We start from the raw sequence: 9,132 nt of genomic DNA on the forward strand, positions 1-9,132 counted from the left end.
TTCTGAAGGTAACATACTGACTGTGAACTCACACTATTGCTCTTTTTTTTTTCTTTTTTTTTTTTTTCTTTCTTCTGTGGAGCTTAAGCACAGGCACCAGTTAATGTAAGCACCTGAGAGTTTTGTGGCCACAGAACATTAGTTTTCTGGATCTCATTCTTGGATTTATGCCCTGAACTCACTTGAAACCTGATTTCAGATGCCAAAGCAGCCTCTCTGGATCTTTGTCATAATTTAAAACTTGGTTTACTTATCCAAAAGGAAAATAAAATGGCAGTGGTAAAATTGGAAATGTTCTTTAATGCATGTTTTTAATCTAGGAGTTCATATTAAAACAATTTACTCTTGAGCATAAGGTTTGCTTAAATAGTTGACACCATTGAATTCAGGCACTGAACAAAGATCACTCTCAAATAAGAAAAATATTTTCTTTTCATCCTCGTTCCTGCTTAAGACATTCATATTACAGYACCCTGTATGCCATGTTCAGATAAAAAACTGGACTACTCTTGYGATTAGTAATTACTCATTTGAGCAACTTAAACTTGAACAGGATACAGCTGTTGCTGTGATGATGGGATAGATCTAAATTTTTATGCACCTGTATTTTAACACAAAAGCTTGTTTCTGGAACTAACGTTTGTCTGGATGAGTTGTATTCCTTTACTGCAAAGTTGCCACCTTTTCCAAGTAGTAATGACTTGAGTTCACAGTCTCTATACAAACAATATTCTTATCGATTCCTGTGATAGTATAGCTGAGTAAGAACTAGAAAACAAGATTGCTTAAAACAGCCTGAAAGGCAGAAGAACTGTTGACATGACAGAATCTCAATATTACCTCATTTAAAATGAGCAATAGATGATACAAGATAAATACTGAGATGTACAAGGCATAACTTAACAGGGATGATAGGTGCAGAAGAGTAAATCTTTAAAAATCTTATATATTGTTAATGAAGAAAACCATTACTCTTTAAAGAAAGACCGAAAAAACTCGCATTGTGTTTCCAAGTAACTAGCTAATGGACATGGGCATTATCTTCTCATATGTCTTTGAAATCCCTATAAATGATGCCTAGTCATGTATTTGACTGATAGGTTTTTACCCCGTTAATAGCATGCAATGCAGGTTTCAGTAAATAACCTATGTTCGGGTTTGCCTTTAAAGAAATGCAAAAGATACGCCAATACCCTAGAAGGGAAACAGGTACTTTCTTACTCTTTGGCTATCTCTTACTGCTCAGCACTGTTTCCTGAAAGGCTTTTTGTGCCGTGAAAACAATTCACTGGTTGTATTACCTTTTTTTGTGCCCTGAAGGGATTTCAGGCTAAATACTCTCCTCAGATAAGCAGGAAGCGCTCCGGCTGAAGTCAGGGGAACTTTCGAAGCCATGTGTGCTTATCTGCAGGCAGAGTTTGGCCAAGCTAGGTTTAATTTACTTGAGAAGTCAGGGCATTATTTGCATAAAACAGTTATTTCAAAGCATGTTATGCAAAAACCTCTCATTCTGAAAACAAATTGAAAAACAGTAGTTTTCAGGAAGCAGCAGAGATGTTGCTTAGCTATCCACAGGCTGATTTTATCACGGCAGCTTACATTTTCAGAAGAACAAACATATACTTATTTTTGTAAATATGTTTTCAGAATGAACGAAAACTCAGAGAACATTCAGAACTGGGAAACAGTCCTTCAGACTGATAATGACAATGTACTGTGTTTTTGCTTTTTAGCCCTGCAGAAAAACATGGGATTCAGTCCTGCCATTAGAAGGTCATTTAGGAATTATGTGATTTCACGCGCTCTGTGCTGACTCGCATACCTCCTGTCCGGCTCTCATCTTTCCCAGCTCCTGTGAGCATGCTCTGCATTCAGAGCTCCTCCTCTGACACAAAGTGCCATAGATATCCAAGAAAAAAGATAGCTATTATTGTTCAGCGTCTTCCCGAATTTTACATGAAGGTGGCAGGTATCATCATTTCCCACAGATGGATGTGTCCAGCAATCCATCACCTTTGTATGTATAAGATCAGGACAAATTCCAAGACTAATTGAATTCTGTGAGATTTAATGGAATACAAAATGTAATGGGATTTTAACCTATTGCAATTCTAAAACAAGAACAGTATGCAGTATTAAACAACTTAAGTAAGATTTCCATTTTGAGTAGACTCAGGAGGGTTTCCCCTTTGTGGCAATCTGGTTGATGAGCCAAGGAGAAGCCCTGGTAGGATCCGGGGAATGTCACAGGAGTGGACATCTCCCACTAAGGAGCTGCCTCTGAGGAAGCAAAAGGACTCAATGAAATGTTGTTACTGTGCCGTCTTCTCTGACAATTTCTGTGTAAATCCAGTACTTGTGATACTAGGAAAAAGAGACACTTGAGAAGTTCAGATTCTGACTAGAAAATACTTGGTAAGAAATAAATATAASGATATAGGAAAGGCAAAACTATATATAGATATAAAGCATTAATACAAGTGTAGGTCTCAGTATTTGCATAATTTCCACAGAAAGTGATGGGATTAACTTGTATCTAGGCACCTTGAATTTAAATAAAGAAATCTACATCCTGATTAGATGAACACACCAATTTACTAGTTTGAAGCACTGCAAGTACAGACAAGGCTAAAACTCACCATCATGCAATGCTGTCCTTGAGAATGTGCATGGGAAGGTAACAGCAAAGTGCATGCCGAAGTTTGCCTTCATCAGAAGGGTTAAACAGCAGTTAAGATAAAGTTTGCAGGCTAAATTGCATCCTCAGACATGCACAACCTTTGTCAGTGACTTGAATGAGAGGTAAGCACATTTTTCAAGGGTGAAATTTGAATTACATTCTCTGATGCAGAAGTCCTTAATCATGTAGTGAGCTCCACACTGGCTCACTGCTTGACTGGAGTCCAATATTGCACGCATTCTACCCAYTTTCTAAAGCATTATTAATAGTTTGATTGTATTTTTTTTTAACTACAGCTTTGGGCATCTATAAGAATGACATCAAATACTGTGCATTAATAAAAAATACTTTTCCACAAGAAGATATTGRCCTCGAGTCCAAAGAACAAAGAACCTAAAAACCTAAAGAGTTTAACAAAGGCTTTGCAGGAAAGTAAAATATAATATTTAAAATCAGTACCCACTTTCTAGAGGTAGACAGGAAAACTGAATGTAAGCCCGGTAATTCATTTAACATTTTCAATGACATTATGAAAGAGGAATTAATCTACTTTTGACATGAATTCAATGACTGACACCTTTCTTTGTCTTTAATGAAACTGTCTCTCTGCTCTCTATTCCAGTCTCTCAAAGCTGGCTGATAGAAACTGATATTTTTGGATGAGAAGACACATGTCGTAAAGACACACATAAAAGTACATAATAGCTCACATAACTGATATGAGGACCCATAATAACAGATAAAAGTGTATATAATTTCCATAATAGAAATCCTAATTCTATTTTAGCTATATAACCAGTCTTAAAGATACAGAGCAACCAAGCTTCAGTTACACTAGCATATCTCTGCAAACAAGTGAAGCTTGTGAAGTTATTTCAGCTTCATAGAGCAAAACATATTCTTCTCTAGTCATGCCTTTTGGACAACCTACAGATTTAGGAATTTTCTCAAAGTCTGGGGCCAGGCAGAACCCAGTAACCTTTATCTTCATAGGATCATTCATGGGAAAAAAAAGCAAACCTCAGTTTCTTAATAAATGTCTTTAATGATCCTGAAATTGTGATGATTTAGTTTGGGCCCAGCAATCCAAAAAGCACTCTTATTTATGATAGAGCCAAAGAAAAAACAATACTAAAAAAACTATGCCACTAATAATTCACAATGTGCAATAATTCTACGCTAAGGCTGAAATCATGTTAGCTAGAATATTTTTAATATGGAAACAACAATGCAAATGAACTGTAAGGTTCAACATCCAGCTCGAACTACAAAAAAACCAAAAAGAAAACAGTACTACCTAAAATAAATGAAAAACATAAAATTCCAGAGTAAGTCTGGAATTCTAACYGCAACTAATAAGGAATAAAAAGTAAATTGCTTAAAATCAGCATGTGTCCGTGCYGCAGGTCCTTGCCTCTGTGCTGGAAGACAGAGGGAGTGGACTTCTGCTGGGGCAAACGTGGCCAAGGGCRTCTGGCAGTGCAGCCTGGGCTGCGATCTGCCCCTGATGGGCTGGGTGGCTCTCAGTCCTCATAAACCCTTGGCATATCAGTTCATACGGCCAGGTTTCTCCTAATCCATGKATAAAATGAGCATCATTTGAAGAAAACCCTAAACCTTAAAACTGTACTTAATAAATCGCTATAACTTTACTGCATGGCTTTAGTGTGGTCCAACCGTGTGGCAGCAGCTGTACCCTCTCAAGGGGATCCAGCTGCAGCTCCTGCGGTGCCGGGGTGAGCGGCAGGGTCACAGCCCACTTTGGGGACCCCGGAGCAAGTGCTGGGGGTGTCACAGCTGCTCTGCARGAGTGTCACTGCTGCTCTGCTTTCTGGGCACCTGCCCGTATGAGCCCGTGCAGCTGAGAGCCTTTCAGGTACTGAGCGCAATCACCCTGCCCTTTGGCTCTCGCCCAGAGGCCACCAGTTGGGCTACGCTTCTCTCTATAAAGAGAATCTAAAGAATTTAAGGGATTCTTGTTAGTCACAACCAAAGCTACGACTGCAATTATTTTATGAAATAAAACACATATTTGGCAAATTTTGTATCATTATGATGAAAGAACATCTGTCTAAAGTCAAAAATCTTCTGCGTGGGAAGTAAACAACTTAAACGGCAAAAAAAATATCAAAAGTTATTTACTTATTGCCCAAATCTCTCTTGGTAACTGTGCAGCCTCAATTAAATGAGTGTGGCTGTAGAAGTGTAATTGAAGTAGCCCCTACGCCTCATCATCCACTCCAAAGCAATGCTATTTTGGAAAAAAAAAAAAAAAAAAAAAATACTCAGCCAACACACAGGGGAAGGCTTAATTCCAGCAAACACACACATAAACAGGAAATCTCTCTCCAGTCAGAAGGTATTTTTCCTTCATACAATGGGGTTCAAAGATGTGTCATCATATAGTTTAAAACAATTGCTAAGTAACTTTGCCATGCCAATAGCTTAGGCAGGCGTATCATGAGCTTGGAGAGTTCAGAGCCTGTTACAACTTGCATGGGAGACACACAAACACAAACAATTGCTGTCTTAGGCCAGGGCAGACTTTTTAATCAATAAGCTTGTCAAGCCGGGAGGGGGGAGGGAATCAATTTTCAGAAGGCAAATGGTAACAACTGTAGATTTAATCAAATTGCATCTGCAATCCCTTACTATTCTCAATATTTTCGAAAGAAAGTAGCTCCATGGCAAAGAATGAATTTCAATAAATGTCACATACTTAGTTACATTGCTTATTTTTAAAATTTATCAGGCTAGGTCACTGATCCTTAGTAGAAATGATACTAGTCCATGTCAAAAAGATTCTAATACTGTTTAGCTGGATAAACGTCAAAATGAAGGAGCTATGGTAGAGAAAAGCRACTTACACTGAAACTGTTTTTCTTYGGTGACTATGGGAAAAATATATGTCAATGTGACCCTTAAAACAGAGGTTAAAGCTGCAACATGCACAATAAAATGGATAGCTATCAAATACCATGGTGATGGCCATGGTGTGAACACTTGAGCAAAATGAAAATCTTCTGAAAGCATTAGCCAATTTTCCTTTCACGTGCATTTGCAACAGAATTTATCATGAATTCAAATAAGATCCCTCCCATTACACTCCACACAAAAGCCGTATTTTGTGTTAATTTCCTTGGGACAAGCAGAAGAGACTAGCATAYGGCTGTAGGAACCACAAAAAAAGCATTTCGTTTAAGTATTTTGAGCTTACACACCTCAGTGYCACAAAAACTGTGCTGTTATCGACATCTTCTTGAAAAATGAAACGTTTGCCGGCATTGCCATCCCTGGAGACTGGAGCGCTGGAGGGGAGGCAGAGGAGAGGGCTCCCAAGGCCGTCCACCGCCTCCCCGCTTCACTGCGTGCAGCCAACGTCGCAYGCGCGTTGCAGCCCCCCTCTTTTCCTTCCTCACCCCTCCATCCACGCCACCACCACACTAGGCTGTGTAACCRTCAACTTCATCTCCAGCAGTGTTTTCATCTTTGGTATTTGGTGAGGGTAATAGCAACTAATTCAAGAAATTTGAGCCAAGGGAGCTGACTCGGTCACCATGCAGCTACATCAAGTGACTGAAAAAGATCACAGTGCAACTAAAGTGTCTCAGATCATATCAAAATACAGACACCTGAAAATGCCAGCCTACTTGGTAACACTGTTTCCTTCAAAGGACTTATAGCCCAGAACAGTTTGGTCTGATAACCTCACCTTTTCTTTATTTTTTCATGTTTAAAATTGGAGGAAAAAATACTTTATCTTCATTTACAACATAATAGTTTTCCTGAAGGCAAATAGCTTGGCAATTTGCTAGATTTGTTAATGCTAGAGGAAACAAGTTAGCACACATACCATGTGTTTGAATGCCTTTAGAAATTAGATTGAAACACTGATTTGATTTCCTAAAAGGTATCTTAAACAAGGCAAGGTTAGAGATTTTGAGAGTAATGAGAATTTGTGTGACTTCAAACAGCTCTACATAAAACAGACCTGATATTCTGGGGGGAAAAAGGTCACCTAATTATTCGTTTCCTGAAGGCCCTGACTATACTACATTTCCCCTGGGTGAGGAAACTGATTTAAAAATGGCTTCTGCTAACATGCTTGCACCAGTTGCTATGTATGAGATATAGATTTGTTAGAACCTTTGCCAAGAAAAATACAACATTTTTATGAGGTAAGCACAGCAACCGTCCTGGCTTGGCCATGCAGGGAGGAACGGGCAAATCAGGCAGAGGGGATGCCATTCGTGGGGTCTGCCATTGAGCCATGGTCCTGTCTCCTTGCTGATGGCTCAGTCTGCAGGACCACGCACGAGCCAAGGTGGCAAGCCCATCCATCGGTGGTGAATTACATGGATTTAATTACTGGTCACAGACTCTGTGTGGGAGGCAATCACAGGCTGTGGCCACTGCACACAAGTTGCACTGGTCAATGGCTCCGCTGACGGTTAGAGGCTATGAAACACGAAATTGTGTCAGTGGCTCAAAGGTCAGCCAGAGAGGTAACAACGGTGAGGTGCGAGTGAGAAACATGGTCGCCAGGTTTTCACAGGAACTGACCAAGAGGGTGTGGGTGCAAGCCAAGAACTCACATAGGCTGATTTGAATTCATTCTTTCTCTGTTGTACCAAATAGATCTTGTAATTGAGGTCCTTGAACTCCTTTCTGGGGTTTTATGTTTCTGTACAGGTAGTTTCAGAGAATACTATTCAGCTACTCTATCACTTTCTCTTTCGACAGTAATGATGTGTGTTTCTGTAGTGCTGYGAGAGCCTTAGCAGGATTTCCCTTACACTAGACATTGCAGAAACACATATGAGGATGCAGTCCCTCTCTTCACTTTCTGTTTGAAGTGAGGACAGTCCAGACACATCAGCACCACAAAGGAACCACAGTACAAAACAGATTATCCAGAGGTCTGGGGCTCCCACTGCTGCAGCTTGGGCTCTCTGGCTACCCCAGTGCAGCATGCTGTCGGCAGCAGGTTCCCTTTGCAGCTATGAAGGCAGGACTGCTGCTGTTGCACTGCAGCCAGCTGTGTAAGCTATTCTCCCTAGTCCTGGAAGTCAGGTCAGGGAGTTAGTGGGCTCTGACTTTCTCCTCTGAGTTGAAAAATACAGAGCAGGCGCTTGCAGATCACAGAAGAATGAGAAAAGGTGGGTTGGCCCCTTCCATCGCATTGGACCAACAGGAGGGGGTTACAGGTCAGCAGCTAAGACACTAAAAAACTGTAAATGCAGGAAAATCAGCATGGGGAAGGCATTTGTGGGAGGAAAGTATTTGCCACTCAGTTCTGCAGCTGTGAGCTGTTCAGCGAACCTCTGCTGAGTTTTGGGTTTATGGCTGGCTTGCCCTGAATTAATGCCTCCCATCCATCTATAGGCTGTAGGGCCATCTCCCCTGAGCTAACATCTCCACAAAACAGTGCCCAGCTGCAACATGTGCAATTTTGTTTACAGACAAAGAACTGCTATGCAGCGGTCATCCTATGGAGAAAGAAAACATCCTATAGAATAATAAAGAAGGACAATTCATTCCCTCCCCACCAGCAAGGAAAAGAAAGTGACTCTATTTTCTGGAAATAGAGATGAATGTTTTACAAAATATTCCTTTTTTTTCCCAAATGATTCAGTTTGTATTAGAAGACAGTTGGAAAAGAATCATAAATTGCCAGAGAAGGATTAGGGCACACAAAGAACAAGTGATACAGTCATTCTCCAAGTTAGTTTTCAATATGCAGCTCCTGCCAAAGGCCAGCTTTTTTCTCTCACAGTGTATGGTCTGTAAACATTTAACCAGCTCTTAGAGAAACATGTGAGACACTTTATTGTGCCTGATTATGAATCTCAAACTCTCAGATCTCAAAAAAATCACACTGTCCTATTTTTGCAGGTGGACAATGCAGAAGTACCTTTTGGATGAAAGCAAATGAACTACCACACACAGCAAAGGTTCTTTGGAAAAAAAACATGCATTGTAGCTTGAATAACCTCCTGCWGGCTACGAACACACAGATTGTTAAACATTACTGTCACTCAATTATTAATCCCTATTTTAGGACATATGTATGAAACTTACAATTTACAAATACGGAGTATATTTAATATTTATAAAGCCAAAGACCATCTATTTTAATGCTGACATGGAAACACTGGTGGAATATCACTACATGGTGGAAATCATTTTAAGCAAATTCTGCTTTTAAAAATGAAAAAAGGCAACACGATTGCAAGAAAGACTGTAAACGCTGCAGAGTCGCGAAGTTGGAGAATCTTAAAGGCTGACACCACAGCCYCATCCTCGCGCTGCCCGGTCTCACTGACCACCGCAAACGCAGACCCCGGGGCCCCCGCTTCTGAGTTTGAACTTCCCAGCTGCGCTGGCCGACAGCCCCGACGCGGGCAGCCCTCCGCGCCCGCGGGGCGGGCAGGGGCGGAGGGGCCGCGCCT

General features: G+C 40.6%; 1 protein-coding gene across 3 annotated transcripts in view; it reads right to left on the reverse strand.

The window, feature by feature from the left end:
* Window positions 1-9,132, reverse strand: part of MET (MET proto-oncogene, receptor tyrosine kinase) — a 90,524-nt gene that overhangs the window by 80,770 nt on the left and 622 nt on the right. The window lies entirely within an intron of this gene.

This window comes from Rhea americana, unplaced genomic scaffold (genome assembly GCF_003343005.1).
Source record: "Rhea americana isolate MKP2758 unplaced genomic scaffold, rheAme1 scaffold_252, whole genome shotgun sequence".
Taxonomy (NCBI): domain Eukaryota; kingdom Metazoa; phylum Chordata; class Aves; order Rheiformes; family Rheidae; genus Rhea; species Rhea americana.